We start from the raw sequence: 11,528 nt of genomic DNA on the forward strand, positions 1-11,528 counted from the left end.
TGAAGTCTCACATGCGTCTGGCCCCCTCCTTTATACACCCCTTGCCTTGACCCTTGTGCTCACAAGCTCTCCTATCACTGACATGCTGATTACACTTACTAGAACTGTTTTACTCCTTCCCTGCCTCTGCCACATAGGTTGAAGAGTGTATTGTTTCATGCCTGACATCTCACAGTTTATGTATGCCCATCGCCTCAAGCTCAATGTAGACAAAACTGAGCATCTCTTTTTCTGTGGAAAGTCCTGACCCCTGCAGGATCTTTCAGTTTCCACCAACAACACTGTGAGTGTGAACCAGAACCTGGCTGTGGCCCAGGCAGTCAGCTGTCAGCCAAGTCACACATTAAAGTGATGACTCTGTCCTGTAGGGTTGCACTTAACAACATCCAGTGGTGATATGCAGTTCAGCAAAAGCTAAGGTATGGCAACATGACTAGTGCCATGCATGCGCGAAGGCGCGCGCATGACACCATACCTTAGCAACAGGCATATTATTTTACAGGCTACGCAGGCACAAGTAAACAACTGTCTGCCACATTTGAAGAAATGTGCCGCTGCTGCTAATTAACAACAATACATAGCACCTGTGCTGACCTACTGAACCGGGGAATAAACCGTTTTTCAAGATAGGGGGGATACAAGTGTTGTGGAGAATATACCTTGTGAAAGGATTGTAACATAATTTAATAACAGAATGATCAATGCAGATAGTCATACAGACATTTGTGAATTTATTTTAAGAAGTCATTTTTTTTTCTTCCCTGGAGCCAAGGTATGGCAGCTGCCATTCCTTGCCATATACCCAGTTGACGCCTCTGACAACATCCAGAAGATCAGACTCTTCCCCACTACTTATCAAAGCCTCACAGGCTTGACCGCTGCCAACTCCCTCCTTGGTCTGCCGCTGCACGCCTGGTATTCTAAAAATCTAAACGTTCATGTCTCCCCACTCCTGTGCCTGCTTCGTTGGCTTCCAGTTTCTGCCTGTGATCACCTCCCACGTGGAATGACCCTATCCCCCAGTCAGGATGGCAGATTCACATCCCATTTTCAAGCGCAGTCTGAAAACTCACCTCTTCAGACACCACCTAACACTCATTATTTCCTCAATACTTGTTTCCCATTTCCCATTGAAATAGACCAGGGGTCTTCAACAGGGAGTCCGGGAACCCTAGGGGTTCCTCAGAGTTGGGGGGGGTCACCAAATCTTTGTGTGATGTAGGATCATGTTTTTACATTAACCATTTGAACCCTATCCCTATTCTGAGTGGAACATTAGCCAAAAATAGCAGATCTACAAGCTTACAACACCTCTTGGCAAAGAGGTTTAGTAGGGCAGGAGAGAGGGGTCTACCAGCACCCCAATGACATGTTTTCGAAACCTGTTTTTTTAGGACCGTTATGATGTCTAGTTATGATTTCTGCTTGTTGCCGTGGTCAACTAATGTTCCATGGGGTTAATTTTTAACCTTTTCTCACAACTATCCCCAATCTCAACCATACAATGGACATAACAAAATGCCTTAACTCTTGATGTAAACAACCTACAGGGACAAATGAACACACTTTTCTATATGATTTTGACACAAGGAATTTATTTACGTCATAATTTTTAACATTCAAGCACATCTTGACCCTATTTCAGGACAGAAACAGCGAAAAACGACCAGAAAATGTTCAAAAACATCTATATTTCTCTTTGTACATATAAATATTAAGGTGTATTCTTTTTATACCACTTGTTATTTGAACCCTAATGGTGTCTAGACAATATTGCTTCTTGTTGCCGTGGTCAATCAACGTGGCTTGGGGTTCATTTTAACCCTTTCTTACACCTATCCCCAAAACAAAACATAAGATGGAGATAATAGAAAATACCATAACTCTTGAACAACATACAGAGACAAATAAACACATTTTCCCACATCATTTGCACCCAAGGAACTCATTAAAGTGGTTATTATTAAGATTCAAGCACATTTTGACACTACTTCATGGCAGAAACTGCAAAAGAATTGCAGAAAATATTCAAATCACATCTATATTTCTCTTTGTACAACATTTCTAAGGTTACACGTCATGTTTCTTAGTACCCTAATGGTGTCTAGTGTCAAGATTTAGTAGTGTTGCCCAACTCATGTCCCATGGGGTTCATGTTTTTTCCCCAGATATGTTTTGGGGCTTTTATGCCTTTATTGACAGGACAGTAGACTGACCGGAAACGGGGAGAGAGAGTGACACCCAGCAAATCTGGACGGGCTCGGGGATCGAAACAGCGACCCACTGCAGTCTACACAAAGCCTACTGTATGTGGGATGCGCCCAGACCATTTTGAATCGATGTCCGTAAGTTATCAAAGAACAATTTCACTGGTCAGTGTCTTCCATCTCATCAAACTCCACCTCATCCTCTTCCTTATCATCATCATTATCATCACTGAGGACAGCCAACAGGTCAATGAGAGATTGGGGAAGAATTGGCCCACAAGACCAGACAGGCTCCAAAGTCCATCCTTCCGTCTTCTGCCACCCCTGACCTTCGTCATAGGTTTAGGCCCCAACAAGATTGGCTCAGCTGCTGGCTTGTAACAGGCCACTCACTCTATAGTTCACCCGCTGGATGTGGGGGATGAGCATATTGGCAGAGGGGCAGGCAGGCAAAATGCACTCTAGACCTGCTGCAGAGGGTCTCGTCTTCACCCCCCAGTTCATTCAGCATCTTGCTCCTAGCCTGGTCGACTGATGTCTCGTGTGCTTGATTTTACATCACACACGTGAAAGCTTCCAGCTGTTCCTGCACTTCTGGCTTCAACTTACACTCATTGCCCAGCTGGCTGTAGAATGATTGTTACGATTATTGCTAAATTTGGTCTCTCAAAATGTTGCATTATACATAATGCAACATTTTGAGAGAAATGCTTGGCGATGAGTGTAAGTTGAAGCCGGAAGTGCAGGAGCAGCTGGAAGCCTTCGCGTGTGTGATGTAAAATCAAGCACGTGATACATCAGTGAACTATGGTAGGAGCAAGATGCTGAATGAACTGGGGGGTGAAGACGAGACCCTCTGCAGCAGGTCTAGAGTGCATTTTGCCTGCCTGCCCCTCTGCCAATATGCTCATCCCCCACATCCAGCGGGTGAACTATAGAGTGAGTGGCCTGTTACAAGCCAGCAGCTGAGCCAATCTTGTGGGGGCCTAAACCTATGACGAAGGTCAGGGGTGGCAGAAGACGGAAGGATGGACTTTGGAGCCTGTCTGGTCTTGTGGGCCAATTCTTCCCCAATCTCTCATTGACCTGTTGGCTGTCCTCAGTGATGATGATGATGATAAGGAAGAGGATGAGGTGGAGTTTGATGAGATGGAAGACACTGACCAGTGAAATTGTTCTTTGATAACTTACGGACATCGATTCAAAATGGTCTGGGCGCATCCCACATACAGTAGGCTTTGTGTAGCCTGCAGTGGGTCGCTGTTTCGATCCCCGAGCCCGTCCAGATTTGCTGGGTGTCACTCTCTCTCCCCGTTTCCGGTCAGTCTACTGTCCTGTCAATAAAGGCATAAAAGCCCCAAAACATATCTGGGGAAAAAACATGAACCCCATGGGACATGAGTTGGGCAACACTACTAAATCTTGACACTAGACACCATTAGGGTACTAAGAAACATGACGTGTGACCTTAGAAATGTTGTACATGTAGATTTGAATATTTTCTCCAAATCTTTTGCAGTTTCTGCCATGAAGTAGTGTCAACATTTGCTTGAATCTTAATAATAACCACGTTAAGGAGTTCCTTGGGTGCAAATGATGTGTTGATTTGTCTCTGTATGTTGTTTACTTCAAGAGTTATGGTATTTTCTATTATCTCCATCTTATGTTTTGTTTTGGGGATAGGTGTAAGAAAGGGTTAAAATGAACCCCAAGCCATGTTGATTGACCACGGCAACAAGAAGCAATATTGTCTAGACACCATTAGGGTTCAAAAAACAACTGGTATAAAAGGAATACACCTTAATATGTATAAGTACAAAGAGAAATATAGATGTTTTTGAAAATGTTCTGGTAGTTTTTCGCTGTTCCTGTCCTGAAATAGGGTCAAGATGTGCTTGAATGTTAAAAATGATGACGTAAATAAATTCCTTGTGTCAAAATCATATAGAAAAATGTGTTCATTTGTCCCTGTAGGTTGTTAACTTCAAGAGTTAAGGCATTTTGTTATGTCCATTGTATGGTCCAGATTGGGGATAGATGTAAGAAAAGGTTAAAAATGAACCTCATGGGACATTAGTTGACCACGGCAACAAGAAAAAATCATAACTAGACACCATAAGGGTCCTAAAAAACATGTGGTATAAAAAGAATACACGTTAATGTATTTGTACAAAGAGAAATATAGATGTGTTTTGAATATTTCTGGTAGTTTTTCGCTGTTTCTGTCCTGAAATAGGGTCAAGATGTGCTTTAATGTTAAAAATGATGCCGGAAATGAATTCCTTGTGTCAAAATCATATAGAAAAGTGTGTTCATTTGTCCCTGTAGATTGTTTACATCAAGAGTGATGGCATTTTCTTTTATGTCCATTGTATGGTTGAGATTGGGGATAGTTGTGAGAAAAGGTTAAAAATGAACCCCATGGGACATTAGTTGACAACGGCAACAAGCAGAAATCACAACTAGACATCATAACGGTCCTAAAAAACCTGTGGTATAAAAAGAATACACCTTAATTTATCTGTACAAAGAGAAGTATAGATGTGTTTTGAACATTTTTGGGTTATTTTTCGCCGTTTCTGTCCTGAAATAGCGTCAAGATGTGCTTAAATGTTAAAAATAACCACTTTAATGAATTCCCTGGGTCAAAATCATATAGAAAAGTGTGTTAATTTGTCCCTGTAGGTTGTTTACATCAAGAGTTATGGCATTTTCTGTTATGACCATTGTATGGTTCAGATTGGGAATAGTTGTGAGAAAAGGTTAAAAATGAACCCCATGGGACATTAGTTGACCACGGCAACAAGCAGAAATCATAACTAGACATCATAACGGTCCTAAAAAAACAGGTTTCGAAAACATGTCATTGGGGTGCTGGTAGACCCCTCTCTCCTGCCCTACTAGTTTGTTGAGGGAAAAAGAAGAGCAGACAAAGTATTTGACATTCAAGTGGTTAAATACACATTACTCCAACATGATGACAGTGCTGTCAAACACGTCTATATAAGCTGTCTAAGAAATCTATGAACATTTTTAATCTGCAACACAATTCTTGGCATTTCGGCTGGCATTTTGCCTACTAAAATCTAATTCCTGGCGACACACACCACTGGGGTGTATTGCAGTTTTATTGAACCTCAGTTAGAGTTACAGAGTTACAGATACACTCCTTGGAGCACATCTCCACCAGGTCAGGTTATTGTGGGCCAGCACTGTTAATGGAATATGAAGAATCGGACAGATCCATCTTGATCACATGACTATAGAGATATTAATGTGCACTGAATCCGTGCATGATGTTTGGTACATTTGGTACTTTGGAAGACAATCTTAGCCAATCAGAAAGGAATATGAAAAATCTGAAATAAAATACCAGTTTTGTTTTATGAAGTGATACTGTGTACCGATTTGCGTGATGTTTGGACAAAATCTGTAGAAGTAATAGTAATAGTAATATGCAAAAATGTACCTCCTGGTGGCGCTATAACAGGCCGATCTGAGAAATTTGGGGCCGAGGATCTGCTCTGGCATCCAGGGAGTGTGTGTGCACAGAATAGCTGCTCACAGACGGACGGACGGACGGACGGACGGACGGACGGACGGACGGACGGACGGACGGACGGACGGACACAAACGGATGGACAGATGGCTGGACAGGGTGTAAAACAGTCTCTGCCAAGTCTTTGGCCCATAGGCTTCCACCTAGTGGAGACAAAAAGTACTGTAGGATACAGCAATACAAAGGGAAGAAATAACATTACAAAAGTAGCAACAATAATGGACAAAAGTATACAATAGTATACAAAAACCTGCACTATGCAGAACAAACACAAAGTGTCACAGTATCCCGCCACAACACAATCCAGTACGTAAACAAGATGCAGAGCTGTCCATACCATGTTACGCCCTAAGCTTAGACAAAAATGTCAACAGGGCGAGCACTACAACCGCACACTAGTGTTACCAACAATGAAACACCGGTGATATTATGCAACCTCCGTGCTCGAATGTCAGAGTCAGTGGCTGTGCGGAAAAGTACAGGTGGTGTTACTCTCCAAGTTATTTGACAGTTGGTCTGGCAGAGCAACCACTGTGTGCCTGTGCCTCATTGAAAATCCTCATAGCTATTTGGTACAATGGACATGCCAAGTCTCATGCAGTTCCACCAGGGGTAGATTCATCTATCGTTTCCCCTCCTGCAGTTGTGGGTACAGACTACTGTGGCCTGTTTTACCTTGCAACTATAGCTTCCAGGGTCATGAGGATCTGCTACTTAAAGATAGATACCAGATTTTCATCCAATATATTGATATCACAGGCCTGAGTGAGCATGCTCCTGTCCCCTCAGGTACATATAGCTCACACAGACAAATCCCTCTGGAGTTTCAGCTAAGGGAATGATGGAATATATTAAAAGCAGAGCTCAGAGCTGTTTTCAGTTACATTCTAGTGAACTATATATCCATACACCTAGAAAACAAATATACACCTTTTCAGATCACAATCAATGAATGCTTAGAAGTTTCTGTGTTGTAAAATCAATAGTTCCTTAAGTGGACAACTTTGCTTCAGGCTCTTGTTGATTAGCAGTTTGCACATTCCAGTTTCACAGAGCCGTGTTCTACGGACTCAGCAAAAGAAAGTGAGAGAAAGGAAATTCTAGTTTAGATACACTGTTCTCGTTCAATTTCAGGTCTTTGGTTGCAATTCCACTCAGAATCATGAAGTGAATAGTAACTAACCCTTAGCCATAGCAGTGAGCAGATGTACAATGTTCAGCCTTGTGAAAAAACCAAATTACTGTTTTAGTGGTGGTGGTGGTAGTAATGTGAGTGAGAGGATAGCATCAGCTAATTGTGCATAGCCAACCTTGACCTTTGACAACCAAATCACATCATATGTCCATTATAATATACAAGTGACCTTGTGATGTCACAAGGCCACTGATGTGTTCTGATTTGATGTCATTGCTGTTTGCAGTCAAACTGAAACTAACAAGCCCACACGCGTCGCATGCACGCACACAAGCACAAGCACAGTCACACTTGCACGCACACGCATGCATACACGCGAGCGTGCACACGCACACGCACGCACGCACGCACGCACGCACGCACGCACGCACGCACGCACACACGCACACACACACACACACACACACACACACACAAACACAAACACGTGCACACAGCCTCATTATAATAGTTTAGTTATATCATTTTTTGGATCAATAAACCATGCACTTGAACCATATAGCTTTCTTATTCTGGGCACGATTATTCAGTTGAAATAGCTCATCTTTGATCTACAAGATCACAACACGTCGCAACATCTTGTGAGTGTTGCAATTCTTTTTTTTTTTTTTTTTTTTTTAATAATACTACCTGATCTCTCCATCTCTACCTAACTGAAGTTGGATTACAGTTGACATTAATGTTATTAAACTGTTTGATATATACTGGTGTGATATTAGGGCAGTTCTGTATAATGCTGATCCACCCTACAAAGTTTAACACAATTATTACACCCGTGATTAGGCAATGAACACTATTTGGTGTATGGTGAACCACCTAGCTGGTGCATCTGGCTTATTTTCTGTCCAATTCGTTAATAGAAGGAGTTGTGCGAAAATGATGACAACTGTGTTGTAGTTGTGCTTAGCTTTTGCCTCCTGTGTACAATTTTGCAACATAAGTGCATCACAGAGCAAAATGTGCTTACCGGTAGTTTTGCAGTGTCTAACCACCCGAACAGTGTTTAATGTTTTGCAAGTTGATTTGACAATGGGTTTAGGCCACTAAGCATTTGGTTCAGAGAATGTGGTTCTGTTGATAGGTGTGTTCCCAGCACATGAATAAAGATTGTGTCAGCAATTGTGAAGAAGGTTTTTTAACCCATTAACACATCTGTGTAGTGTTAGACTTGAACTGCTTTAACCATTTAGCTATTAGTTTTTGGAGCGGTGAAAGCGCTCCCAATAGACAGGTATGTCCGTGGGTATGTCCCTGGGTGGCTGGGTGGCTGGGTGGCTGGGTGGCTGGCCGTGTCCGTAGCCTGGCAATACCTTGAGTGGCCACACACAACACACTAGTTAAAGGAGGGGCGCTGTTTTGTGCAGGCCAGGCACACTCACCACTCACTCACACAGACACACACACGCACGCACGCACGCACGCACGCGCACACGCACGCACGCACGCACGCACGCACGCTCAGATTCACCGCTCCACTTCGAACCGAGGTTTGATTTTTTTTTTATATTTAGACCCGATTATATACACGTATGTCTTCTAAATCCTTCTAAGGTTTTTGAAAAAGGCATGTTTCTAGTCATTGGTTCTCAAACTTTTTCATGTCAAGGCCCCCTAGAATTATATGTATTTGGCTGCCGCCTCCATCTCCTTCTCAAAATACTATGTATCAGGGACTCCCCCCCCAGAAGCAATATTTGAATAAATATTTCAGTTACAAATGTTTGCTTTAAAAATATATATATTCAAAGATTTGCACAAATTGTAATGATTTAAAAGAATAGCAGATCTACAAGCTCAATTTTGTGACAATTGCGTTGTTGAAGTCACATTACACACCTACCGGTAGCTAGCAACATTAACGTGTATTGATGTGATCCTGTGCATTCCATCTCATTTAGCTTTATTAGAAATGCATGAAACTGTCCTGATGCCAGAACCCAAGGCTGTTTCTATTCCAAATTAGAGCAACGACCAGCTTTTAATGATATGCAAGGAAAAGGCAACAATGTTTTGCCAAAGAAAACATGCTTCGTTGATGGAATTGAATTGGTCTCTTTTCCCTTTTGAAAACTCAGACTCATAACACTTCAGGCAGAAATCCCTAATAGCTACAAATTAATCCCAACTGCCACCCCATAAACATGTTCATGATTCAGATATTAACTCAATTTTGATTTATCACGCACACACATGCATGCACGCTCACACTGCCATTTGTCCTCATTTCCCTTGTAATGCTATAATTAAGCAATATTACACAAGAGGGTGTGCATATAACACGGTTATCCTGCACGACAGCCTTGCCGCAGGAACGAGCCGACAGGCGAGTTCCGTAGGGCTGGAAAAAAACATGTCAACTTCATTTCATTGTAATTAAGATATTCGATAGGAATTTGTAAATTTTTAATGCCACATTTAGCTACTATGTCCCTGAACGTCACATGAAAACCGCTAGCCTAGCCGCCTAGCATAGTGTGGGGAGAGAGGAGCGCTTGCTGTCTTTTGTGACCAACGCAGCTGATTTCTTTACTTGATGAGAGACAGTGCATCTGTGCTCGTTATATGCACGGTTGGAGAGCCTGTTTTCCATTGAGAGCCCGACTACCTGTTGTATAATCCAGCATTCATAATGCTGAATAGGTGTCAGGTTCAAGGTTAAAAGTTTTTTGTATTGTAACATGCCCTGCATTGCATTTCATTTTTTGTTAGAGCCTCTCAACAGTGTGACAAGTTCAACAATAACATTTAAATAAAATGCAATACTAACCCCAAGAAGATGAATTTAGTCATAATAAAAGCAGAAGGTTTCATTTGTGTAGGCCTATATACAAACCTCAGCACAGGTGGTGGACTGGGCATCTGGCATACCGACATACAGGGGCGGCCACCGTCACTCTTACCTTTCCTTGTGTCTTGCGCACGGCTTTGAGGACACTGACACAACACCTGGTGTTGCCTCCACCTACACAAAGCAAAAAGAAAAAACATTTGTTTAACAATGATAAAATCATTAAATCATAACAAATAAAACCCCCAACCTGCTGCGCTGCTAGTCTGAGGTATCAAGTTTCTGTTATCTTCTAGATTTGGTTTCTAATAACATTTTGGGCAATAACATATTAAGCCACTTAAACACAAGCCACTATGCAATTGATTTGATGAACTACTATTTGCCCTCTCCTTTTATAAACAACACTTCAAATATGTTGAGCAAAAATAATCTACAGGCTCAAAACCATGTTGACAATGCATTGAAATGCATGGACACTGCGTTGTTTTCGATACTAGGGTTCGATGTGCTGTAATAAGGCCTCATCCAACAGATACAAAATAATAATCAAAATACCATTTTACTTTGTGGAACAGCTGTGTATTCCAAGGTGTTAGAAAGATCCATTGGAACTATTTAATCCTTCACATCTAACAGTCCACTGTTAAATCTTACACATGCTAAGTGGAGAGGGCCAATCCTTCAGTTGCACTGGCCCACAGCAGAGAGACATCACATGCATGGCCCTCTGGCTTGTCTATCATCTGAATCCTGGCCTAGTAGCCCAATCACAGGCTACTGTGGCCCAGGAGTCCCACCTTAACATTTAACAGCTGATACAAGCCCGCAACGCATCACTGCCTCGACACGTTGTGGGCTTGTACTGTTAGTAGATCTTCTATGTTCGGTTTGTGCCGGTTGTGGTGGGCCAGTCTGGGCCAATATGCCAGGGCTCAAATGTATGTCCCAGTCCACAGGTTAACATCAAATCACATGATATTTGGCACATAAAGTAAATTTTATGTTACATATACCGGTAGGTTGTGTCATAATGAGGTTAGTCTTCAATTTTTTTGCAGGGTTTTCCATGATGTTAGTGGTGTCCTTATCAAACATGTTAAGCCTCAGCTATACTTAGTTGCGTGTCTGTGTCAATTGTCGGAAATAGACGATCTACAAGCTCAGAACGCATAACTCTGCGACGTGTTGTGAGCTTATCTGAGATTTTCCTTGCACAGCAAGACGCACAGTTAAGAATAAAGTCAGCCTTTAGTCACCACACAGCTCAGATCAATAGGAAGCAGCTTTTACTGTCACCATCCAGGCCTTTGTGCTTGCCACAGAACAGGAAGGGCTGGTACTGTCAAACTAGGTCCTTTTATGGCCTGCTACTTTCACAGAGGCAGTTTTGGTGTTTTGAAATGTAGGGGAGACTGCCTGGGGGCAAAAGTAAGAGGGGGCAAATTAATGTAACACACTCAATACTTCTAATCAGAAACAAGCTAGATGGATGATTGAGACTTCTTCTGCACATGCTCAGTAGGGTCCTCTCTCTGCCCCCTCTCTCTGTCTGAAGCATATCATTCCATCTCAGCAGAAGTTTTCAACAAAAACACATTTTGACATGTAACAGTAGCCTACAGCATTTTTCTTCTGCTTTCTAAAGTTTAGATGACAGCAAATTTAAACTAGGTGTTTCTAGCAGATCCTTTTTTTGGCAGGGATTACATACTTTTATGTTAAAGTAAATGAACAATTCAAAGTAAAATACATTTAACTAAAACAATTGTAAAAGTA

This window comes from Nannobrachium achirus (assembly GCF_963921795.1).
Source record: "Nannobrachium achirus genome assembly, chromosome: 17".
NCBI lineage: Eukaryota > Metazoa > Chordata > Actinopteri > Myctophiformes > Myctophidae > Nannobrachium > Nannobrachium achirus.